The sequence below is a fragment of the Rattus norvegicus genome, chromosome 15 (genome assembly GCF_036323735.1).
Source record: "Rattus norvegicus strain BN/NHsdMcwi chromosome 15, GRCr8, whole genome shotgun sequence".
Lineage (NCBI taxonomy): Eukaryota > Metazoa > Chordata > Mammalia > Rodentia > Muridae > Rattus > Rattus norvegicus.
In genome coordinates this window covers 13,410,374-13,437,586 of record NC_086033.1, presented here as the reverse complement: position 1 = coordinate 13,437,586, position 27,213 = coordinate 13,410,374, and the positions used below count along the sequence as shown (strand labels likewise).

Here is a 27,213-nt window from a genome sequence, read left to right as displayed (position 1 = left end):
GATAGCTAAAACAATCATGTACAATAAACATACTTCTGGAGGTATAGCCATCCCTGACTTTAAGTTGTACTAAAGAACAATAGTAATAAAAACTATATGGTATTGGCATAGAATAGTCAGGTTAGTGGAATTAATTCAAGGCCCAAAAGTATATGCACATACCTATGAACATTTGATTTTTGACAAAGTAACCAAAATTATACAATAGATAAAATGAAGTATCTTCAACAAATGATGCTAGTTTAATTGGCTGGCTGTACCTAGTAGAACACAAACATTCATATTTTTCACCCTATAAAAAACTCAAGTTCGGGTTGGGGATTTAGCTCAGTGGTAGAGCACTTGCCTAAGCAAGCGCAAGGCCCTGGGTTCGATCCCCAGCTCCGAAAAATAGAAAAGGAAAAAAAAACTCAAGTTCAAGTGGATCAAAGACTTCAACATAAAAGCAGATACACTAAATCTAGTAAGGATTAGCTGGGAACTCATTGGTATAGAAAACAACTTCTTGAATAGAATATCAATACCTTAGGCACTAAGATCAACAATTAATAAATGGGACCTCATGAAACTGAAAGTCTCCTATAAGGCAAAGGACACTGACAATAGGACAATACAGCAACCTACAAAATGGGAAAAGATCTTCACCAATTCTACATCCGATAGAGGACTAATATCTAAAATATATAAAGAAATCAAGAAGCTATACTCCAACAATCAAATAACTCAATTTAAAATTGGGCTACAGAGCTAAACAGAATTCTCAACAGTGGGATCTGAAATGGCTGAGAAGAAATTAAAGTAATGTTCAACATCCTTAGTCATCAGAGAAATATGTTTAAAATGACCCTGAGATTCAATTCTACACCAATCATAGTAGGTAAGATAAAAAACTCAAGGGATAGCACATGCTGACGAGGATGTAGAGAAAGGGGGAACACTCCTCCATTGCTGGTGGGATTTTAAACTCATACAACTTTCTGGAAATCAATCTGGTGGTTTCTCAGAAAATGGAACATAATTCTACCTGGAGACCCAGCTATATCACTCTTTGTCCTATTCTCAAAAGATACTCTACCATATATCAAGGACGGTTACTCAACCATGTTCATAGCAGCTTAATTTGTAAACATCCAAAAACCGTAAACACCCAAGATATCCCTCAACCAAAGAATGGATGAAAAATATCTAGTTCATTTACAACAATGAGTTGTTACTCAGCTATTAAAAACAATGACGTCATGGAATTTACAGGCAAATGGATGGAAGAAGAAAACGGCATCGTGAGTGAGGTAACCTAGAAAGACAAACATGGTATATATTCACTTATAAGCGAATATTAACCTTAACATAAAGGACAACTGGGCTACAATCCACAGATGCAAAGATGCTAAGTAACAAAGAAGGCTCAAGTTGGGATGCATGAATCTCACTGAGAAGGAGAAATAGAGAGACATCATGGGTAGATGTGTAGGACTAGACTTGATGGGGAGAGGTTGTGGGTTGGGGTAGGGAGGGGAACAAGAAGGATTAGGTAGAGGGAGAATAGAGGGACAAGTGTTTACTTCATTTCTTTATGGAATTGTATTTGGGAGTTGAATGGCATATGTATATATAAGATTATATAAGACATAATATTAAAATATATTAAATATAAAGAAATCTAATGCAAATTTATACATAAATTGAAAAGGTAGTTCTAAAAGTCATAAGAACCACAAAAAATAGTTTAAACAATCTAGAGCAAATAGTACTGGATTATCAAATTGCTTGACTTAGATTACATTGCAAAGATGTCGTAATTAAAACATTACAATGTGTCCCTAAAAGATATATTTATGAGTAGAATATAGAGCATTAAATCATGGACCCATATAACAAGTTACTTTATATTCAACAAAAATGCTAAGAATATTTAACAGAGAAAACAAACTCTTCAATAACCAGGAATTTAAATTAGTTTTAAAATTTTACAAATATAGGTACAGGGGTGTTCATTAACAAAGTCAGCAAAGCACCAATTCGAAAGAAATAGATGTCCTTGTATGAATTACAGGAGATAAAGTTCTTAATAAGAGAGTATTTTCTCAAGAGACTTATTATGTTGTGTGCTGGGGACTGTGGCATAAAACTTTTAATGAGTTTGGCAACATTGAGCTCCCAGAGAGTCTTGCTAAATAGCTTCCCAATTATCAAGAATTTAAACTTCATGTTTCCCCTTTATGACTTGTGGTTAATTGGATCCTTAATGTATTAGCTATAGCAAATTGTCCTGAAACAATATGGACCCTTTACTATTATAGTTAAAACATCAAAATTGTATTTGATGCAGTGACTCTGGACAGAGAAATGAGTCTTGTAGCAAGAGAGTTACTTTTTTATGAACCAAACATCAAACTAACCACTAGACAAACTTTACTTTTTATGCATTGATTGGTGATTATATAATAAGTTTTAATATTACATCAACTTCTATTCTCCTAATACAAAGTCATGACATTATACAGTAACTCAAACTCACAAATGCAAAAGAGATGAGACTCATGTAAGACAAATGTTCACTTCAAAATGTTATTCATATATCTAATGTTATAATTAATCTTGTACACATGTAAAGCACATGTTATAAAATTTGCTTCCTCCAAATATGCTAAAAGTATTTAATTATTTTACTTCATGCGGGATAATTTTACATTTATGCATATTTGTTCTTGGTATTCTTTAAGACTGAGAATCTAATTGTACAATTTTGTATTTTATCAATATCAACAATTAAATTAACTATGTGTCTTATAAATTTAGAACAATCTAATAAAATAACTTCTTGTTTTAATCTTAAAATATTTCAAGTGTACAGAAAAAACATAGTCAATATGATGAATATGCTGATGATTAGCACCTAGGCCTGCCTTATGAGACATGTTGATCTTAATTTTTTAAGAAATACATAATTTATGCATAAGCAAGGCTCTTGGGCCTTTAATAATTGCATTTTGCTTTCCTTGGCCTTCTATTATCAAGCCGGTTACCATGAGGTCAACATTAGCTTACTCTCATTATTTTGAGCAGAATAGATTTTTCTCACTCAATTCTTTTAGGCATTTTTCTAAACACCCTCTGCACATACACATACTCTCAGTTTGATTCTGTATTATTCCATAGGGATCTATAGACGATCTATTCAAGTTTGCTATCTTCTCATGAGACTTTTACCTAGCAAGTATCTCAGAAGCCACTTGTCTTAGTGTTTTATTGCTGTAAACAGACACCATGACCCTGGCAATTCTTATAAGGAAACATTTAATTGAGGCTGGCTTACCGATTGAGAGGTTCGATCCTTTATCATTAAGGTGGGAGCATGGTAGCATCCAGGTAGGAATGGTGTAGGAGGAGGTGAGAGTTCTACATCTTGTTCTGAAGGCAAACAGGAGAAGACTGGCTTCCAGAGAGCTAGGATGAGGGCCTTAAAGCTCATGCACAGAACGCACTTCTTCCAACAAGGCCACACCTACTCCAACAAGGCCACACATCCTAATAGTGCCACTCCCTGTGCCACACATATTTAAACAATCACATTCCACTCCCTGGCCTCCATAGGCTGGTTCAAACACATGAGTCTATGGGGACCATATCAAGCCTAATAATAATAATAATAATAATAATAATAATAATAATAATAACAATAATAACAACAATAATAATAATAATAAATACATTTAGTCCAACTTCCAAAGTCATCCATAGTCTATAGCAGTCCCAACAATGTTAAAAGTCCTAAGTTCAAAGTCTCTTCTGAGATTCATCCAATCACTTAACCGTAATCCCCAAAGCAAGAAGGTAAACCAGCTGGGCAAACAGCAAGCTCTGCGTCTCCATATTTGATGTCAAAGCACTAATCACATCTCCAACTCCTTTTTCATCTTTCTTGACTGCAACAAACATCGTTCTCCTGGGCTGGTTCCACTCCCTGTCAGCAGCTGTCCTTGGCAGACATCCTATGGTTCTGGCATCCCAAACATCTTGGGGTCTCAAAGGCAACTTCGATAATACAGCTTCTTGTTCCAATGTCTGGGATCCACACATTATCTTCTGTGCGCCTATAAAGGGCTTGCATCACGTCCCCAAGTCTGCCCTCTGTAGTATATGCTTTGGTTGGCTCCACTCCACTGCTGCTTTTTGGGGTTGGAACTTATTCTATCACCAGCTTTCTATTTTCTAACTCCCTCACTGACTAAGTTTGGCTGTCCTGAAACTTGCTCTGCAAATTGACCTTCAACTCAGAGATCTGCATGTCTCTGTCTCCCGAGATTAAAAGTTAAGTACCACCATGTCCGGACTTAAGATTTTCTTCACCTAGAACTTTCTCTGTCTCAATCTGGCCTTAAGCTTAGAACTCTGCTTGGGTTTGTCTCCTGGGAATAAAGGTGTGTATGACCATGCCTGGACCTAAACTCAGTTCAGTGGGATCTTGCTCCAAAGTCCCACTCCCTTAACCTGTTATCTCCTAGAACATAGGATTCAGCTGCATTCTACTTCCTTGTGCCCCTTTAATACATGAACCATATTTTTTTTATTTTTTCCTTTCTTAGCTTGCTCCTTTTCATTGTAACACTCTTCGTAAGTGTGAACTTTAGGAACCACACAACCAAATTTATACCAGGCTGTCCAATGCAGTTAATCTAAATCTCTTCACCTTAGCCTCCAGCTGACTCTTCAGATAATGGCAAAATGCAGCCACGCTCATCACCAAAACACTACAAAAACAGTCTCTATATCACTTACTAAAAATTGTTCTCCACTGAAACCTCTTGAGCCAGTTCTGCCAAATGGACTTAAGACAGAGTTCCTGTGGGACTCTAAAAGGCAGCCTGGTTCCTGGTAGAGCTAAGGCTAGAAACCCCAGTGACCCTGAAGGGATGGTAGACATTTGGCTAAGCTGCAGCCCTCCATAGATTTGTGATCGTCACATAAGGGCAATGTCCCAAGCCCCTCCACAGGTAGAAGACTGCAGGTCAGGTAGGCTCAAGACAAATCTTCATTATAATGAGGTACCTAACCTTTCCTTCCCAGACTCCTCCCTGCAAAAAGTATTTAATCTCAGGCCCACCCTGAGACATGGGGTATGGATTTCAGCCACACCCGCCACCAAGCCAAGCTCAAACAGGACCAGCCAGAGACCTCTTCCCTTGGCCCTGGGCTAGATCCAGCCTGTGAACCCCCACTCCATTCTCTGCTCTTCCAAGGCTCTCACTGATGCTTGGAAGCCTGAGAGCCTGAGAACCAGATGACCCCTGCCTCCTCGAAGGCCTGGGGACCACGCAGCCAGCTCCAGTTGTTTCCCATGGCTCAGACTGTGCTTCCCCACTATATACTATTGTATTGGAATCAGCTCCTTGGTGGTCTTTTCTGGTTTGTGAGACAGGCAAAACATAGTCTGTTTGTTTGCTTGCATTTGATAACATGTGGGGTTATGGGTCCCGTGTCTGCTTTGCCATAGGGTTCAGCCGCTCATGGAGGCAGGTTTTGGGAAGTTGATAGTACTATCTGCCTGTCTCTGTACCAATACCATACAGTTTTATGACTATTGATCTATAATACTGCTTGAAGTCAGGGATGGTGATTCCTCCGGAAGTTCTTTTATTGTTGAGTATAGGTTTCACTATCCTGGGTTTTTTGTTATTTCAAATGAATTTGCAAATTGCTCTTTCTATCTCTAGAAAGAATTGAGTAGGAATTTTGATGGGGATAACATTGAATCTGAAGATTGCTTAGGCAAAATGGCCATCTTTACTATATTAATCGTGCCAATCCATGAGCATAGAAGATCTTTCCATCTTCTGAGATCTTCCTCAATTTCTTTCTTCAGAGACTTGAAGTTCTTGTCATACAGATCTTTCACTTGCTTTGTTAAAGTCACACCAAGATATTTTATATTATTTGGGTCTATTGTGAAGGGTATCATTTCCTTAATTTCTTTCTCAGCCTGTTTATCCTTTGAATAGAGGAAGGCTACTTATTTGTCTGAGCTAATTTTATATCCCAACACTTTGCTGAAGTTATTTATCAGGTTTAGTAGTTCTCTGCTGGAATTTTGGGGTCACTTATGTATGCTGTCATATCATCTGCAAATAGTGATAATTTGATTTCTTCCCTCCCAATTTGAATCCCTTTGACCTCCTTTCACTGTTTGATTGCTCTGGCTAGGACTTCAAGTACTATATTGAATAACTAGGGAGAGAGTGGGCAGCCTTATCTGGTCCCTGATTTTAGTGGGATTGCTTCAAGTTTCTCTCCATTTAATTTGATGTTAGCTACTGGTTTGCTGTATATTGCTTTCACTATGTTTAGATATGGACCTTGAATTCCTGAACTTTCCAGGACTTTTATCATGAAAGAGTTTTGAATTTTGTCAAATGCTCTCTCAGCATCTAATGGAATGATCATGTCGTTCTTATCTTTGAGTTTGTTTATATAGTGGATTACATTGAGGGATTTTCATGTATTAAATCATCCTTGCATGCCTGGGATGAAGCCTAATTCTTCATGATGGATGATCATTTTGATGTGTTCTTGGATTTGCTTTGCAAGAATTTTATTGAGTATTTTTACATCAATATTCATTAGGGAAATTGGTCTGAAGTTCTCTTTCTTTGTTGGGTCTTTGTGTGGTTTCGGTATAAGAGTAATTGTGGCTTCACAGAAGGAATTCGGTAGTGATCCATCTGTTTCAATTTTGTGGAATAGTTCAGATAGTATTGGTATGAGATGTTCTATGAAGGTCTGATAGAATTCTGCACGTAGGCTCTTTTTGGTTGGGAGATTTTTAATAACAGCTTCTATTTCGTTAGGAGTTATGGGGTTGTTTAGATGGTTTATTTGTTCCTGATTTAACTTTGGTACCTGGTATCAGTCTAGAAAACTGTCCATTCCTCCAGATTTTCCAGTTTGTTGAATATAGGTTTTGTAGTAGGATCTGTTGATTTTTTTTAAAATTTCCTCAGATTCTGCTGTTATATATCCCTTTTCATTTCTGATTTTGTTAATTTGGATACACTCTCTGTGACCTCTGGTTAGTCTGGCTAACGGTTTATCTATCTTATTGATTTTCTAAAAGAACCAGCTCCTGGTTTTGTTGATTCTTTGTATAGTCCTTTTCATTTCTACTTGGTTGATTTCAGCTCTGAGTCAGATTATTTCCTCCCTTCTACTCCTCTTGGGTTTATTTATTTCTTTTTGTTTAGAACTTGAAGGTGTGCTGTCAAGCTTCTGACATATGCTCTCTCCTGTTTCTTTCTGCAGGCACTCAGAGCTATGAGTTTTCCTCTTAGTACCACTTTCATTGTGGCCCATAAGTTTGGGAATGTTGTATCTTCATTTTCATTAAATTCTAAAAAGTCTTTAATTTCTTTCTTTACTTCTTTGACCAAGTTGTCATTGAGTAGAGTATAGTTCAGCTTCCATGTATATGTGGGCTTTCTGTCATTATTGTTGTTACTAAAGACCAGTCTTTGTCTGTGGTGATCTGATAGGACACATGGGATTATTTCTATCTTCCTGTATCTGTTGAGGCCTGTTTTATGACTGATTATATGGTCAATTTGGGAGAAGGTTCCTTGAGGTGCTGAGAAGAAAGTATGTCCTTTTGTTTTAGGATAGAATGTTCTATAAATATCTGTTAAATCCATTTGGTTCATAACTTCTGTAAGTTTCTCTACATCTCTGTTTAATTGCTGTTTCCATGATCTGTCCATTGATGAGAGTGGGCTGTTGAAATCTCCCACTATTATTGTGTAAGGTGCAATGTGTGCTTTGAGCTCTAGTAAGGTTTCTTTTACGTATCTAGGTGCCCTTGTATTTGGAGCATAGATATTCAGGATTAAGAGTTCATCTTGGTGGATTTTTCCTTTGATGAATATGAAGTGTCCTTCCTTATCTTTTTTGATGATTTTGGTTGAAAATCAATTTTATTCGATATTGGAATGGGTACTCCAGCTTGCTTCTTCCGACCATTTGCTTGGAAAGTTGTTTTATAGCCTTTCACTCTGAGGTAGAGTCTGTCTTTGTCTCTGAGGTGTGTTTCCTGTACGCAGCAGAATGCTGGGTCCTCATTGCATATTCGGTTTGTTAATCTGTGTCTTTTTATTGAGGAATTGAGTCCATTGATGTTGAGAGATATTAAAGAATAGTGATTGTTGCTTCCTGTTATATTCATATTTGGATGTGAGATTATGTTTGTGTGCTTTTCTTCTCTTTGTTTTGTTGCAAGACAATTAGTTTCTTGCTTTTTCTAGGGTATAGCTTGCCTCCTCGTGTTGGGCTTTACATTTTATTATCCTTTGTAGGGCTGGATTTGTAGAAAGATATTGTGTAAATTTGGTTTTGCCATGGAATATCTTGGTTTCTCCATCTATGTTAATTGAGAGTTTTGCAGGATACAGTAACCTGGGCTGGCATTTGTGTTCTCTTAGGGTCTGTATGACATCTGTCCAGGATCTTCTGGCTTTCATAGTTTCTGGCGAAAAGTCTGGTGTGATTCTGATAGGTCTGCCTTTATATGTTACTTGACCTTTTTCCCTTACTGCTTTTAATATTCTTTCTTTATTTTGTGCGTTTGGTGTTTTGACTATTATGTGACGGGAGGTGTTTCTTTTCTGGTCCAATCTATTTGGAGTTCTGTAGGCTTCTTGTATGCCTATGGGTATCTCTTTTTTAGGTAAGGGAAGTTTTCTTCTATGATTTTGTTGAAGATATTTACTGTTCCTTTGAGCTGGGAGTCTTCACTCTCTTCTATACCTATTTTCCTTAGGTTTGATCTTCTCATTGAGTCCTGGATTTCCTGTATGTTTTGGACCAGTAGCTTTTTCTGCTTTACATTATCTTTGACAGTTGAATCAATGATTTCTATGGAATCTTCTGCTCCTGAGATTCTCTCTTCCATCTCTTGTATTCTGTTGGTGAAGCTCATATCTACAGCTCCTTGTCTCTTCCTTTGTTTTTCTATATCCAGGGTTGTTTCCATGTGTTCTTTCTTGATTGCTTCTATTTCCATTTTTAATTCCTTCAACTGTTTGATTGTGTTTTCCTGGAATTCTTTCAGGGATTTTTGTGACTCCTCTCTATGGGCTTCTACTTGTTTATTTGTGTTTTCCTGCATTTCTGTAAAGGAGTTCTTTATGTCTTTCTTGAAGTCCTCCATCATCATGATCAAATGTGATTTTAAATCTAGATCTTGCTTTTCTGGTGTGTTTGAATATTCAGTGTTTGCTTTGGTGGGAGAACTGGGCTCTGATGAGGCCATGTAGTCTTGGTTTCTGTTGCTTACCTTTCACCATCATGTTGTCTCTGGTGTTACCTTGTTCTGCTATTTCTGACAGTGGCTAGACTGTCCTATAGGCCTATGTGTCAGGAGTGCTGTAGACCTGTTTTCCTGTTTTCTTTCAGCCAGTTATGGGAACAGAGTGTTCTGATTTCAGGAGTATAGTAGTTCCTGTCTGCTGGTCTTCAGGTGTTCCTGTGGGTGTGTGTCCTGAGTCCACCAGGCAGGTCACTTGGAGCAGAAAAGTTGGTCTGACCTGCGGTCCTGCGGCACAAGTTTCTCGTGGGGGGCTGCTGTTGAGCTCTCCATGAGGGCAGCAACCAGGAGGGCCTGTGCCACCTTTTGCTGGAGCCCCCATGCATCAGGGTCCCAGATGGCATTAGGTGTTTTCCTCTGAAGTCAGAAATGTGGGCAGAGTGTAGCTCTTCTGGCTTCCCAGGTGTGTCTGCTCCTCTGAAGGTTTAGCTCTCCCTCCCACGGGATTTGGGTGCAGAAACCTCTTACTGTTTTTAATATTCTCTTTTGTTTAGTGCATTTGGTGTTGTGACTATTATGTAATGGGAGAAATTTCTTTTCTGGTCCAATCTGTTTGGAGTTTTTAGGCTTATGGGCATCTCTTTCTTTAGGTTAGGGAATTTTTCTTCTATTATTTTGTTGAAGGTCTTTGCTGGTCCTTTAAGTTGGGAATTTTTGCTCTCTTCTGTACCTATTATCCTTAGGTTTGAGCTTTTCATTGTGTCCTGGATTTCCTGGATGTTTTGGGTTGGGAGCTTTTTGTGTTTTCAATTTTCTTTGAGAGTTTGTCCATATTTTCTATGGTATCTTCTGCCCCTGAGATTCTGTCTTCTATCTTTTGTGTGCTTGTGTCTATTACTCCTGATCTCTTTCCTAGGTTTTTTATCTCCACAGTTGTCTCCCCTTGTGATTTCTTTGTTTCTATTTCCATTTTTAGATCCTGGATGATTTTATTCAGTTCCTTATCTTATTAGGTTGTGTTTTCCTGTAATTCTTTAAGGAATTTTTGTGTTTATTCTTTAAGTGCTTCTACCTGTTTACCTGTGTTCACCTATGTTTCTTTCAGGGAGTTATTTATGTCCTTCTTAAAGTCATCTAACATCATGATGAGATGTCATTTTAAATAAGAATCTTTCCTTTCTGGTGCATTGGATTATTCCAGACTTACTGTGGTAGGAGAACTGGGTTTTGAAACTGTCAAGTAGTCTTGGTTTCTGATGCTTATGTTCCTGCATTTGCCTCTTGCCATCTGTTTATCTCTGGCATTAGCTGGTCTTGCTGTCTTTGACAGTGGCTTGACTCTCCTATAAGCCTGTTTGTTAGCACTCTTGGGAGACCAGCTCTCTCCCTGCTGAATCTGGGCGCAGAAGGCTGTGGTTCTGGGTCAGCTTTGGGCACAGGTAGAAACTGGAAGGATACTGTGCTAGACTGCTCCTTGGTTCCTGTGTCCAGAGTGCTCCAGGTGGGTCCCTTGGAGCAGAAGGTAGTCCTACCTGTGCTTTCAGGTGTGTCAACACTTCTGGGAGTCCAGCTCTCTCTCCCTGGGATCCAGGCACTCTATTTAAGTTTTAAAGAGAAAAAAAACTGGCAAATCAAACAATCTATAGTAAAGATCACCCCACGCAATCTACTGTAGGAGGAAAACTCTCTGATGGTGGTTGAGTGAGACACACACACACACACACACACACACACACACACACACACCATATAAACCAAAATTAATAACCACAATATATACATAAAAGACAAGTAAGGTAAGAATGCCTTATGCAAAATGAGGGCCAGAAAATATCTCCAAAAGGCTAATGTGTTAGTTCTGTGTTGGCCATCACTGCTGGACATGGGGCCAGCTTTTATGTGTGGTTTAGAGAACCAATGAGACTCCATGGATGAAAAGTAATGTTTTCTTTGCAGGTCATTGTCAATAGCAGAGAGCTTCTTGATTATAGTCATTTCATTCTCTCAGCACTGGAACCCCATCTCATTCGACCTATTCCTCAGGTTCTGTGAGTTCACATTGACTGTTCTACTGTGTCAGAAAGAGCCTAGTTTCTTGGTGTTATCCATTCCCTCTGCCTCTTACTATCTTCTCCCTTCTTCTACATAGTTCCCCGAGTCCTGAGATTGGGGGTGGATTAAATGGAGACATTTCATTTAGGAATAAGTGTTCCAAGGACTCTCACTGTACCTTTCCCACTTGTGAGTCTCTGTATTTGTTGCAATCTACTGTAGGAGGAAAACTCTCTGATGGTGGTTGAGTGAGACACACACACACACACACACACACACACACACACACACATATACATATATATATGGCATGCATTCTTATGCAACAAATATGATAAAAGAAAAAGAAGGTATCAACTTGAGAGTGGAAAGGCTTGGGAGGAGTTCAAGAGAGTAGACCTGGGAAGGACTAAGGAAAGAAAAGAGCTGGAAGAAGTGATATAATTCCATTTTAATTGGAAACATCAAAAACTGAAATAGTAAGATAGGTGTTAGGGGAAAAGAGGAGCAAGAAGAGCTCCAAGTTCCAAAGGACCAAAATCAATCCAGACAACTGTATCATCATGATTGAACAGTTTATCATGATTGAAAAAGGCATAAAAATTCCATAATAAAGGCAGATCGAAATAATTTATGATAAATAAATAATAAATATCTTACAAAAGATATTAAATGAAACCCTTCATACTGATAAACAACACAAACATATCAAAAAGGGGAAAGAGGTTAGTAATACTGATTATTAATGCTATCAATCTCCATTTAAAGGACAGGATAAAAGTTTGAATTAAGAAGAAAAATCCATTAGTTTGCTGCTTCCAAAAGGCTATACCTCATCTTCAAAGAAAGACTCTAGATTAGGGTAAAAAAATCCAAAAAAAAATTATAAGGATATATCTTTAAAACATATACTTCATTAAACTGGAAAAAATCTATAAGAATCATTTTTAAAAGAATTCTCATAGAATCAATTTCTAGATGCACATGCCCTATCAGAATTAAATCGAGATAAATACAAGCAACTTAGTCCTACAGAAAACATATCCACATGGCTAAAATGATCTAGGCACATGTGGATATAGTGATGAATTATCACAGATCTTCAAAGAAGAACTAAAACACATGCTTCTCAAACTTTTCCATAAGAGAGGGAGGCTCACTAACAGTTATGTTTTTAATAGCCTAGTATTATCTTTATACCAAAACCAGATAAAATCACAACAGGATCAGTTTTCTGTTGAACATACATGCAAATATTTTCAACAAACTACTTGCAAACTGAGTATAAGAAACCATAAATAGCATTCCCAAAATAAGACATTCATTCAAGTTGGCTTTATTCCAAAGATATAAGGGTGGTTCAATTCTTATAAATCATCAAATGTAATGCATCCTATAAATTGTCTCATGAACAAATATTATCCACAATAGATGCAGAAAGAGATTTTAGAAAGCACAATATGCCTTCATGAAAAAGCCCTGAAAGAAATTGGAAGTAGAAGAAACATGTCACAACATGATAAAGTTAATCTATGACAACCCTAAAGCTAACAATATACTAAGTACAGAAATGAGTAAATAGACAGAGGTGTCTGCTTTTACTAATCTTTCAATATGGTACTGAGGGCGTTAGAGAAACACATAAAATGGATGCAAGACAAAACAAAGAAATTGAAATATTATTATTTGCAGATAATAGGATTTGTACATAAAAGATCTTAGAGATTTTACTAGAAACTGATACGACTGATAAACCCAAAGATTGAAGTGACAGAGTAATTTATTATGGACCTTTGAAATATATCCTCAAAGTTGTGATGGTTATTGCAATAAATCTGCAAAATCATTTTTCTGGTATATCATTTTCACAATATTAATTCTGATAGTTTCCTAAACTGTCATGAGAGAGCTTTCTATTGTCTAGTTATATTTTAATTTCCTTTTTCTATGTCTTAAAGCTTTTGTTGTAGGTGCCTGTCAACTATTTGGTTAGGTGTATTCATAGGTACTTAATTTTCTGGAGCTATTATGAATAGAATATTTTGCCCAATTTCTTTCCTTGGAAGTATGTTGCTATCTGTGACCATACGACTCTGAACACACTATCTCTTTCAGAGCTAAACGGGATTGCTCCTGGTTAATAATTGTGTGAGAGTATATTGTTGGTAGATATAAAGTTCCCATTTTTATATTTAAATTTTATTGTGCTACTTTACTTTAAGAGCTTATTAGCAATTTGCAAATTCATTTGAAATAACAAAAAATCCAGGAGAGGGAAAACTATCCTCAACAATAAAAGAACTTCTGGGGGAAATCACCATCCCTGAACTAAAGCTGTATTACTGAACAATAGTGATAAAAACTGTATGGTATTGGTACAGAGACAGGCAGGTAGATCAGAGGAATAGAATTGAAGACCCAAAAGTGGACCCACACACCTCTGGTCACTTGATCTTTGACAAAGAAGGTAAAACCAACCAATGGAAAAAAGGTAGCATTTTCAACAAATGGTGCTGGTTCAACTGGAGGTCAGCATGTAAAAGAATGCAAATGTAGAGGGCCGCAATAAAATTCGCCACCACTAGATGGCGCTGGCTTCCACTGCGCCCCACGTGGAAGGCCAGGATAGACTCCGCCATTGCAAGATGGCGCCAGCCTTCGCCGCGCCAGCCGGCCCCCTTTCAGGAAGTTAACTGTGCGCATGTACTAGAGTGCCTTCGTGCCAGGTCTTTGCCCACTCCGGGGCGTGCCTAATGAGATCATGGGTAAAGCAACCAATCAGGTGTGGATGCGCGACACTAGGGGGTTTATAAGCGCACCATGTTGGTGCGGCCGGGGCTTCTCCATAAGATTAGAAATAAAGTTTTACAAGGATTTCTGAATGTCCGCGTGCTTCTTGCCGGCGGGAGGTCGCGCGTGGGACATGCAAATCAATCCATTCTTATCATCCTGTACAAAGCTTAAGTCCAAGTGGATCAAGGACCTCCACATCAAACCAGATACACTCAAACTAATAGAAGAAAAAGTGGGGGAAGAGCCTCAAACACATGTGCACTGGGTAAACTTTCCTGAACAAAACACCAAGGGCTTATGTTTTAAGACCAAGAAGCAACAAATGGGACCTCATAAAAGTACAAAGCTTCTGTAAGGCAAAGAACACTGTCATTAGGACAAAACAGCAACCAACAGATTGGGAAAAGATCTTTACCAATTTTACCTCTGATAGAGGGCTAATATCCAACATATACAAAAAACTCAAAAAGGTAGACTCCAGAGAATCAAATAGCCCTATTAAAAATGGGGTGCAGAGCTAAACTAAGAATTCTCAGCTAAGGAATCCCAAATGGCTCAGAAGTACCTAAAGAAATGTTCAGTGTCCTTAGTCATCAGGGAACTGCAAATCAAAACAACCCTGAGATTCCACCTCACACCAGTCAGAATGACTAAGATCAAAAACTCAGGTGACAACAAATGCTGGTGAGGATGTGGAGATAGAGGAACCCTCCTCCATTGTTGGTGGAACTGCTACAACCACTCTGGAAATCAGAAAATTGGACATAGTACTACCTCAGGACCCAGCTATACCACTCCTGGGCATATACCCAAATGATGCTCCAATATACAACAAAGACATATGCTCCACTATGTTCATAGCAGCCTTATTTATAATAGCCAAAAGCTGGAAAGAACCCAGATGCTCTTCAACAGAGGAATGGATACAAAAAAATGTGGTACATCTATACAATGGAGTACTACTCAGCTATCAAAACAATGACTTCATGAAATACAAGCAAATGGATGGAACTCGAAAATATCCTCCTGAATGAGATAACCCAGTCACACACACACACACACACACACACACACACACACACACACACACACACACACATACACACACATGATATGCACTCACTGATAAGCAGATATTAGCGCAAAAGTTCGAATTCCTGAAGATACAATCCACAGACCATATGAAGCTCAAGAAGAAGGATAACCAAAGTGCAGATGCCTTGGTCCTTCTTTAAAGTGGAAACAAAAATATTCGTAGGAGGGGATATGGAGACAAAATTTGGAGCAGAGACTGATGTAGTGGCCATTCAGAGCCTGTTTCCTCCTGGGGATCCAGCTGATACATCTATTATATATGATATGTACATATATATATACATAATATATATATATATATATATATATATTGGCTATCTCCCGAGAAGATTAGCCAAAGCAAGACAAATACAGAGGTGAATGCTAGCAGTAAACCATCTAACTGAGAATGGAATCCCCATTGGAAGAGTTAGCAAAAGGATTGAAGGAGATAAAGGGGCTTGTAACCCCATAAGAAACACAATTCCAACCAACCAGAGCCCTCAGTGACTAAACCACTACCCAAAGAGTACACGTGGACAGACCCATGGCTCTAGCTGCAAATGTAGCAGAGGATGGCCTTGTTGGGCACCAACGGGAGGAGAAGCCCTTGGTCCTGCTAAGGCTGGACCCCTCCCACCCACCCAGTGTAGGGGAATGTCATGGTGGGAAGGCAGGAATGGAGGATGGTTGGAGAGTTGGGGAGTTGGAGTACCATCACAGAAGAATGGGGACGGGGGATGGTATATGGGACTTTTGGATGGGAAACCAGGAAAGGGAATAACATTGGAAATGTAAACAGAAAAATCCAAGAAAAAAAATAAAAGAGTTTATGGGGTCTAAGAATTAGTTTTGTAGTATATACTACAAGTTATTTTTAAAATATAGAATCATGTTGTCTGCAAATAGGAACAGTTCTGTGCCTTTTCTAATTTTTTAAAAAAATTTAAAATCTTTTAAAAATGTTTATTTATTAATAAGAGTGCACTGTAGCTGTCATCAGACACACGAGTAATGTGCATCAGATCCCATTACAGATAGTTGTGAGCCACCATGTGGTTGCTGGGTATTGCTCATTGAAAGAGCCGTCGGTGCTCTTTACTTCTGCTCTACCTCCCCAGCTCTGCCTTTTCTATTTTTAAGCTTTATTTTTTTAAACCTAAAGTCTTTCTCTTGTCTAATTTTTACACTGAGATTTAAAACACTATACTGAATAAAGAAAGACGATGGGCATCCTGGTCTCATTACTGATTTTAGAGGAAATGCTCTCAGTTTCTCTCCATTTAGTATAAATTTGACTGTAGGTTTGTTTCATATAGCTTTATTATTCTGAGAATCCCAGAAGTCTATGGAAACACAAAATACTGCACATAGCTAAAACAAGCTCAAAGAGTAAGATCATAGCTCTAGGTATTTCTATACCTGAAATCTAAGTATGTGACAGAGCTATACAGGTACCATTAGAGCAACAAATCCACAACCATGGATTTGGACATGAAAATTTCTGGTTTATTTGGAGACTTAGTTGTGTCATGTGACAATTTTCTGGAAACTGTCTTATGAGAGGAAATATTTGTTGAAGCAGACATCTGGGAGGATGTTCTGCTGAGAAGAAACACATGCTATTTCTTCTTTTCTTTTTGGAAGCAGGCTGGAAAAGGGACATGTGATACTTTGCTAGAGCAAATTGTTGAGAGAACATATGCTATCTGGCAAGGGTACAAGTCTAACCCAACAGACAGTGATGATGCTTAATGGTATTGGTTCGTCTTGCCACTCTTAGCTACTCTTTGTTCAGCTGTGCTAATGCTGATCCTCACTGACTGTGCTGTATGGTATTGGTTCACCTTGCCATCTTTGCTCATTATCATTTTCATGACTTCATACAGACTTCTGCAGCTTCTTGCCATTTCTTCCAACTCAGGATGATTGGCAGAATCTCGTGGTTTCATGAATGGTGTTTGCAAGTAGATTGAGCTACCACTGTTGATTTGTGTGAACTGAAATGTTAATATCTTGGCAATGCAGGCTGGATTTGCTCCAAAGAGCTATTTCTAAACACGTCTACATCCTCCTTTGCCCTATTAACCTTCCGTTTTCACTACCTTTGGTGGGTATTGGGCTAGAAGGGAGGTTAAATCATTTAATTGCATTTATTACAGCAGGTTTAAAAAATATAAGCCTACAGTATACTTTTTGTCTACTCTAACATTTATTCCATAGATGAACTGCTGGAGCATGTGGATGGGGTCCATCCTGCAGATTCTCATCTACTAGATCTCCATGATACAGGACAACAGCAGGATATCTGGAGGAGTCACAGTGAGGTTCCAGTATTGATGTGTAGTAGAGGCCAGAGGGATCATATCAGACCAACGGTTCATTGTAGTGAACATTTTTAAGCAAAGAATTGTGGACATCATTATTTTTTAGGGGATTCAACATCCTTAGTCATCAGAGAAATGTAAACTAAAGCTTGAGATATCACTAAACTCCAGTTAGGTGACTATCATTGAGATGTCTGACAAGTGTTAATGAGGATGAGAAGAAAGAGTAGCTTATAATCATTGCTTGCACAGGTGAAAATTAAGGAAGTTAGTATAGAAATCAGCTTAGAGTTCCTCAAAAAGAAATAGAACTAAAATATGACCCATTCTACCATTCTACTTCTGGGCATATACCCCTAACCTACCATAAAGATATTTGCACATTTCTATTTATTGATGCCATTTTTACTATAGGAAAGAATTAGAATGAACCTAAATATCTATCAGTAGGTACATAATGAAAAACTGATACATAAAATATGATATTCCTCATCTGTAAAGAAAAATAAAATCGTGAAAACTGATGGAAAGTATAGTATTAAGTGAGGTCACCAAAACTCAGAAAGAAAACCAACATGTTCTTCCTCATATGTGGATCTTAATTTATATGTGTTATACTTAAACAGCTACAGATATTAGTATACTATAAAATTTAGAAAACAGAACAAGAAAGGATAATATTAGGTTATGGAGGAGAGAATGCAGGCAAAACCACATGAGTAATGAAAGAGGGTATATAAAACAGTTCTTCAGTTTCACCTCTCTTTTCTATGGTTGATAAATCCATACAAATGTATTTATTGTGAGAGTGAGAAACTTTCCTTGGATCCAGAGTGATCACTGCAATAGTGTTCGCTGAATGTGTAGAGTTTGGGGCTAAGCAAGGGTTCTTGCGCCTGCTTTAATCTAATTGTGTGACAGTTTTATTTATGCTTCATTACAATAAAGTGACTTTTATAAAAAATAATAAAGTGGTGTGATACTAGGAAACTAATACTCAATAATCAGGAGCGTTTCCTTATTTCAATAACTAACATTCTAAGGAAGAGATCATGCAGATAATTCCATTAACATGGGACTCAAAACACTGGGGAGTAAGTCTAACTAATGAAGTCAACTATCTTTACCATGATAAACTTAATTTCTAGAGAAATTGAGGAAGATACTACAATGTGAAAAGACTTGTCATATTGATAGAATAGAAGAATCAATATGGAGAAATTGTCTATCTTACCAAAACAATCTACTTATTCAATGCAATTCTCACTGAAGTAAATCTTTGTTTTGATATCTAACATATTTTTTATGATATTGGTTGCACCAGAGTTTGGTTCATACATGTTTTAGACTCTAATATCTTCTTGGTTATTTGTTCCTCTCATTATAATGAACTATCCACTTTCATCTCTTCTGATTAACTTTACTTTGAAGTTTATTTTGTTAGTCAGATAGAGATACTTGCTTGCCCCCTTATCCAATTTAGTTAGAATATTTTTTCTATCCTTTCATTTGTTGATGGTGACTATTTTAAAAAATGAGTTTCATGAATGCAATAAATTGCTTTTAATTTATTTTTCTTAATGTATTTAACTAACTTCTAGCTTTTGATTGGGGAATTGAAGACGCTAATATTTAAAGTTATTATTGAAAAGTGTGTATTGAGTGCTGTTCCGGTACAGAGTCATGCTCATGTCTGTCTTTAATGCTCTCTTCAGTGTCTACAGAACCCTCTTTCCTTCCTTTGCAGTTATCTGACTGTCAGAAGTTCACCATGTCTATTCTCAGGATCTATGCCAGAGAAATCGTTGACTCTCGTGGGAATCCCACTGTTGAAGTGGATCTCTATACCGCAAAAGGTCTCTTCCGAGGTGCGGTGCCCAGTGGTGCACCCACTGGCATCTACGAGGCCCTAGAACTCTGAAACAATGATAAGACCCTCTTCATGGGGAAGGGTGTCTCAAAGGCTGTTGAGCACATCAATAACATTATTGTACCTGCTCCAGTTAGCAAGAAACTGAATGTTGTGGAGCAAGAGAAGATTGACCAGCTGATGAGCAAGAAGGACAGCACCAAGAATAAGACTAAATTTGGTGCAAATGCCATTCTGGGAGTGTCCCTGGCTGTCTACAAGCTAGTTCCGTGGAAAAGGGGGTGCCCTTTTACTGTCACATTGATGACTTGGCCTGCAACCCTGAAGTCATCCTGCGGGTCCCAGCTTTCAATGTGATCAATGGCAGTTCTCACACTGGCAACAAGATGGCCATGCAAGAGTCCATGATCTTGCCTGTGGGTGCATCCTGTTTCCAGGAAGCCATGCACATTGGAGCAGAGTTTACCACAACCTGAAGAAGGTCTTCAGGGAGAAGTACGGGAAAGATACCACCAGTGAGGGTGATGAGGATGGATTTGCACCTAACATCCTAGAGAATAAAGAAGCACTGGAGATGCTCAGAAATGCAATTTCAAAGGCCAGCTACACTGAACAGGTTGTCATCGGCATGGATGTGGCTGCCTCCAAGTTCTACAGGGCTGGCAAATATGACCTGAACTTCAATTGTCCAGATGACTTCGGCTGGTACATCACATCCGACCAGCTGGCTGGCCTCTATTAATCCTTCATCATAAGTCCAGTGGTGTCCATTGAAGACCCCTTTAACCAGGACAACTAGAATGCTTGGCAGAAGTTCACAGCTAGTGCAGGCATCCAGGTGTTGGGGGATGACCTCACGGTGACCAACCTTAAGCAGATTGCCAAGGCCATGAAAAACAGAAAAGATGATTCCAATCCATCAACTCAGTCAGTGGATTCAGGTGTCCTTTAAGCATTACGCTATGCAAGAAGCCAAACAGCAGTTTGTCAAATATGATAAGAGCACTGATGGTACTGTGACATGGGATGAGTACTGATGTACGGCTGTGTGATTGACTTTGATGAGAACACTGCTCTGGGTGGTTCAGAGGAGGAGTCTTTGTAGGCTGCTTCATCTAAAGGATAAGAAACTATTAGAAAAAGCTACCAAGGATTCTGGTCCTGGTCTGAGTCTTGAAGAGTTTTTTGCATTTGAACACCCTGAAGAAGTTGATTATATAACGGAGTCATTCAAGAGGCTTTGGAAGAATATGGTTTGGGTTTGTTAGTTTGGAAGAATTTCTTGGCGATTACAGGTGGGATCCAACTGCAAATGAAGACCCAGAATGGATACTTGTAGAAAAGGGCAGATTAGTGAATACTTATGACAAAGTTAACGACGGCCAGCTTGATCCCCAATAGCTATTGTGGGGTGGTGCCCAATAACCAGGGCACTGCAAAAGAAGAAGTTATTCATCTGATAGATGAGATGGATTTGAATAATGGCAAAAATGCTCTCTGAAGAAGAGATTCTAAAAAATGAAGCCACGGATTATGGCAGACAGCTCCGTGATGGCTATTTCTATCATGATGAGCTTTAACTCATAAGTGTCCCAAGAAGGATGGGGCCCTTTGTAGTTTGCTACCAGATTTACTTTTATGATAAAATATGGATGTTGTATTTTACACTCCTAAGTCTTACTACATCAGATGATCTAGATGTAGGTTATAACTTTTGGCCTTTTAGAAGAAAAACATAACAAAAACTTTTCATTTATTTCAAGACATATTGAAGGAGGAAAACATTAATATTGTGTCATATGACCACGCAGTCTTTCCTAAGTACTCCATCTATGTAGTGCTGTGTTGTGGAATGTTTGAGCTCTGTCTCCATACTTGAACACCTGGAGGACTTTAGACATGTCTAAACAATAGTATTTAAGTAACACATGATGAAGCTGTCATTTTTTTGTTCTTGTACTAGTAGACTTTTGAAACTGACAAAGGACAATGTGTTTAGGTTTAGTGTTATATCTTCAAACCTTCAGGAGGACTTAAACCTCACATCGATGTCGAGAAATTCTGCTTAATTTTAAAATGGTTTCTAAAATGGGTTTTGTCATATGAAACAGAACTTTATATTTTTGCATATGTATAGATAATAATTATATTTAATGTATAAATGTAGCAATATGGCAAGTGGAAATTGACATTGTCCAGAACTCCACTCTTGATTGATTAAAAATGAACTGTCCTATCTTTACAAAAAAAATCAAACAAACAAAAAATCCAAGCAAGCAAACAAACAAACAAAAAACAAAAAACAAAAATCAATCCATGTTGTATCTGGCTATGCACTGGCACCAGTGTTCTTGGTCTGTTACCAGCCTGGTACATAGCCTGAGACCAAGACCGGCTGTGAGCATGCTCTTGCCAACTAGTGCTCCATTGCAGTTACCTCTCCCTTGGAGCTGAGCTCGGTCCTTGCTCTGGCTGAATTCTGTCCAGCTATGTTCTTTCCTCAGGCTCACCTGAGTCAACTTGAATGGAAGACACCAGACAATCTTAGTCTAGAATCAACAGATAACACAACTGCTGGGCACAGAATCTATCTTCCTAAACTCCAAATATTTTATGTTGGAAATCTTCCAGCGGCAGAATCTGCCACCAGATCTAACAGTTCCTGGTCTATATCTTGCTCTTCTCATTCTCACCTCACCATACAAAAAATGTTATCTCAGTGTGGGGATAAATCCCAATGGTACAGTACTTGACAAGGCCCTGGGTATGGTCCTCAGCTCTGAAAAAAAAAGACAAAATAACAAAAAGGCTGTCTCTTCCTCCTACATCCCTTCTTCCTTTCTTAGACCCAGAAGACACACCTCCTTTTCACCCAGCAATTGGCTTCTTGTCAACTTTATTATCCAAACAATTTGGGGAAAATCACCCTACATCTCTCTGTCCAATAAAAAAACAAACTCTTCTCTCAGACATGATTGAAAAAAATCACAAGTAAATTACATAGTATGAGGTACAAATGACATTCAGTCTGTTAATCTGTCAATTTAGATAAAGCACTCTATCATTTATCTTACAATTCTATGCCTGAATTATGTCCTGGTTTTAGCTTCTATACTATCATAAAACCATCTTCTCAAATATATATATTCTCTCAATTCTAAATAGTTTGGGCTTGCTAAAAGACTACAGTTAGTCTTAAATCCTGCCAGAATTCCGAGAGCAACATAAAATTTACCTGGAAAATATAGGAGGAACTAACATAGCTTCCAAAACTGAAACAAATTGTAGAGACAGCTGCCTGTCTACACACCTCCCTGTTTCTCAACACGTTGGAGCATCAGTCTGTGGCTGTTGGGCCCAGGATCATCTGACAGATCTTTGTAATGCAGAATTATGAAGGACTGATTGCTCTGTCTTGGCAGAGATTATCAGTCAACTATTCTGCACAGTGTGTCCTTCTTCTGCACCATAATTTGTCTATAAATGAACAGGCAATTTCTGCCCAATGGTTACCTTGCTATGACGTACAACCTCCCCTGGAGGTAAGATGCTCAGTTTCTTCTTTGAATCCAAGAATTGGGTGCTGTCAGGAGCAGATATGTTAAACAAATGATTAAATAACATTAAATGTCATATTCTATAGATTTCTGATATTTTTGGAAGCTATACAAAGTAATCTGGACTGTTGTCCTTTAACTACTCTCAGCTATTTCTAATTAAAATATCTTGAAAACACTCTTATAATTACATCAAAGCCATTAAGTTGCTATCTGACCCTTAACTCGTGTGCTTAATCTAAAATCAATTTGTAATGGCAGTTATAGAAGAACTGGGTCTAACTGTGTAGTCTTAAACTTTTGTATCAAAAGAAGAAATTCATACCAAGGAAAACCTTAAATCTGTATCCTGATAAATTCTGTACAAATGTAAGAAATTATAACTTCAAATTTGTAACAATTATAAAGATTTCTACCAAATGAGGTTATTCCTTCACAATTCTATTTCCTCCATGTTCAAATTATGACCATTTCTAAATTCCCCAGACAGACAACCTAGAATAACCACCTCCAGGGCTCCAAGCCCAGTTGAGATATTTTTGAACAAGCAGGGAGGGTAGGGAAAGTGGAGAGTTGGGTTATAAATCTCTAATGTCTGTGTTATGACTGGATCTGTCTGAAAATCCATGACATCAAGAGTTCAAGCAGGTCAGTTCAGCATGTATGACAATGAATCTCACCAAAGCTGTATATTCTGCATTATGCAAATCTAAATACAAAAATTAAGTACCATCAGGATATCTGTATGGATTGTTTTAGTCAGTGTTGGGTGTACAGACTAGTTGGGATAAAATTCTGCTTTTTTTTTTTGAACATGTGAAAGACAGTCTTTTTATGGGCCAATTTTAGTGTTAACCAATCATAAGTCCTCATTCATGTCGTGGGAAAGATGGCACAAAGAATCATTACCATTTTTGTTTGATTCTCTTGAATCTAGTTCTTCAGGGCGTCTCCCTTTATCATATCTGATTCATAGAACTCTGGAAGTCGTCCAGAGTCTGATAACCTTTTCTAAAAGCACAAACACAAAGCCCTTTTCCCAAATTAGTATACCCTTTAGCAAGTAACCAAGAAAACATTTAGCTTGATCTCTCTCCCAGAGAAATAATAAAATAACCACCAAACTCAGACTCACACCCATCTTGATAATTAAACAATTTAAAACAAGTGAAGAAAATTAAATACTTTCTGAGTCTATCTTAAGCCTTTTCTAATCTGTCAAACCAAGATTTTTAACCTGAACTTCTCGTGGAGCCCAGTGAGTACCCTGTAAGACTTTAGAACATTTTATCTCTATAACAATTAAAATTTAAAACAATTAAATCAAACATCTATTAACACCTGCTTACAGGAAGCAGGCAGCTTTTACTTATGCTCTCTGCCTGGAACTACTGTATTTTTCCCTGCACTAGTACTGAACCATGGGCAGAATCCCTCATGTGACTTAGGCAAAATCTGTACCATATTCTATCTTTAAAAACAACTGGGGTTGGGGATTTAGCTCAGTGGTAGAGCGCTTGCCTAGGAAGCGCAAGGCCCTGGGTTCGGTCCCCAGCTCCGAAAAAAAGAACCAAAATAAATAAATAAATAAATAAATAAATAAATAAATAAATAAATAAATAATAAATAAATAAATAAAACAACTGAATCGAACTTGCAAGCAGCTTTACTTATATTCTTTCTATTTACATCTGGGTACTCAGAACCTGAACTGGGTCTATCCCTGTATTTCTTTGTTTAGAATTGCACACACTGGACTTTCGTTTTATGGCTGTGCCTGGAGCTGAACCACTCCCACAGCCCTCTGTACTCAAATCCTGGGGAGTGGGGGGAGAGCTGGACCCTCAAAGTGCAGACAATCCTGAGAGCTCAGAGGAGACAACTGCTTCTGCCCACATTCTTGACCCAAGAGGAATCGGCCTAGTGCCCTTGTGCCCTCTGGGCACAGGAACCTAGGAGCAAAGAGAGGCAGGACCCCTCCAGTTTCTGCCTGCACTGAAAGTCAAAGCCAGTTGACAGGCGCACCTACAGACCTGAGAGCAAAGGAAAACAACCCACCTGGAGGTTTTAGGTCACACAAACCCGGGAGCAGCTCTCTGTTCCCAGATCCAGCTGAAAGGAAACAGGTCTATAGGAGTTTGATTATTTCCTGCCATCTACTCATCTTGGATGTATTTGCTGCTCTTTGTTCTAGAGCTTTTGGGTGTGCTGTCAAACTGCTAATGTATGCTCTCTCCAGATTCTTTTGGAGGCACTCAGAGCTCTGAGTTTTCCTCTTGGCACTGCTTTCATTGTGTTCCATAAGTTTGGGTATGTTGTGCCTATATTTTCACTAAAAATTTTTCCAAAAAGTATTTAATTTTTTTTTATTTCTTCCTTGACCAAGTAACCATTGAGTAGAGTGTTGTTCAACTTCCAAGTATATGTGGGTTTTCTCCTGTTATTGTTGTTACTGAAGACCAGCCTTAGTCCATGGTAATCTGATAGGATGCATGGGATTATTTCAATCTTCTTGTATCTGTGGAGGCCTATTTTGTGACTGATTATATGATCAATTTTGGAGAAACTGACACGAGGTTCTGATAAGAAGGTATATTCTTTTGTTTTAGGATGAAATGTTCTATAAATACCTGCTAAATCCATTTGGTTCATAACTTCTGTTAGTTTCTCTATGTCTCTGTTTAGTTTCTGTTTCCATGATCTGTCCATTGATGAGAGTGGGCTGTTGAAATCTCCCACTAGTATTGTGTGAGGTGCAATGTGTGCTTTGAGCTTTAGTAAGGTTTCTTTTAGGAATGTAGGGTCCTTGTTTTTGGAGCATAGATAGTAATGATTGAGAGTTCATCCCGGTGGATTTTTCCTTTGATGAATGTGAAGTGTCCTTCCTTACCTCTTTTGATGACTTTTGGTTGAAAGTCGATTTTACTCAATACTTAAATAACTACTCCAGCTTGTTTCTTGATATTGTTTGCTTAGAAAATTGTTTTCCAGCCTTTAACTCTGAGGTAATGTCTGTCTTTGTCTCTGAGGTATGTTTCCTGTATGCAGCAAAATGCTGGGTCCTCTTTATGTATTCAGTCTGTTAGTCTATGTCTTTTTATTGGAGGAACTGAGTCCATTGATGTTAAGAGAAATTAAGGAATAGTGATTGTTGTTTCCTGGGTTTTTTTGTTAGAGGTGGAATTATGTTTGTGTGATTATCTTCTTTTAGTTTTGTTGCAAGGAGATTACTTTCTTGCTTTTTCTAGGGTGTAGTTTCCCTCCTTGTGTTGGAGTTTTCCATCTAGTATCCTTTGTAGGACTGGATTTGTAGAAAGATACTGTATAAATTTGGTTTTATCATGAAATATCTTGGTTTCTCCATCAATGTTAATTGAGCATTTGCTAAATATAGTAGGCTGGGCTGGCATTTATTTTCTCTTACGATCTGTATGATATCTGCCCGGGCTCTTCTGGCTTTCATAGTCTCTGGTAAGAAGTCTCCATGTAATTCTTATAGGTCTGCTTTACATATTACTTGACTTTTGTCCCTCACGGTTTTTTTTCTTTTTTGTTTTTGTTTTTTTTTTTTTTTGTTTTTTTTTTGTTTTTTTTTTTGTTTTTTTTTTTTTATTAACTTGAGTATTTCTTATATACATTTCGAGTGTTATTCCCTTTCCCGGTTTCCGGGCAAACATCCCCCTCCCCCCTCCCCTTCCTTATGGGTGTTCCCCTCCCAACCCTCCCCCCATTGCCGCCCTCCCCCCATAGACTAGTTCACTGGGGGTTCAGTCTTAGCAGGACCCAGGGCTTCCCCTTCCACTGGTGCTCTTACTAGGATATTCATTGCTACCTATGGGGTCAGAGTCCAGGGTCAGTCCATGTATAGTCTTTAGGTAGTGGCTTAGTCCCTGGAAGCTCTGGTTGCTTGGCATTGTTGTACTTTTGGGGTCTCGAGCCCCTTCAAGCTCTTCCAGTTCTTTCTCTGATTCCTTCAATAGGGGACCTATTCTCAGTTCAGTGGTTTGCTGCTGGCATTCGCCTCTGTATTTGCTGTATTCTGCCTGTGTCTCTCAGGAGCGATCTACATCCGGCTCCTGTCGGTCTGCACTTCTTTCCTTCATCCATCTTGTCTAATTGGGTGGCTGTATATGTATGGGCCACATGTGGGGCAGGCTCTAAATGGGTGTTCCTTCAGTCTCTGTTTTAATCTTTGCCTCTCCCTTCCCTGCCAAGGGTATTCTTTTTCCTTATTTAAAGAAGGAGTGAAGC

General features: G+C 38.3%; 1 pseudogene; it reads left to right on the top strand.

Moving 5' to 3' along the window:
* The window catches only part of Eno1-ps18 (enolase 1, pseudogene 18), a 57,250-nt pseudogene extending 35,000 nt beyond the window's left edge, over positions 1–22,250 (top strand).
* Positions 22,251–27,213: the final 4,963 nt, after the last annotated feature.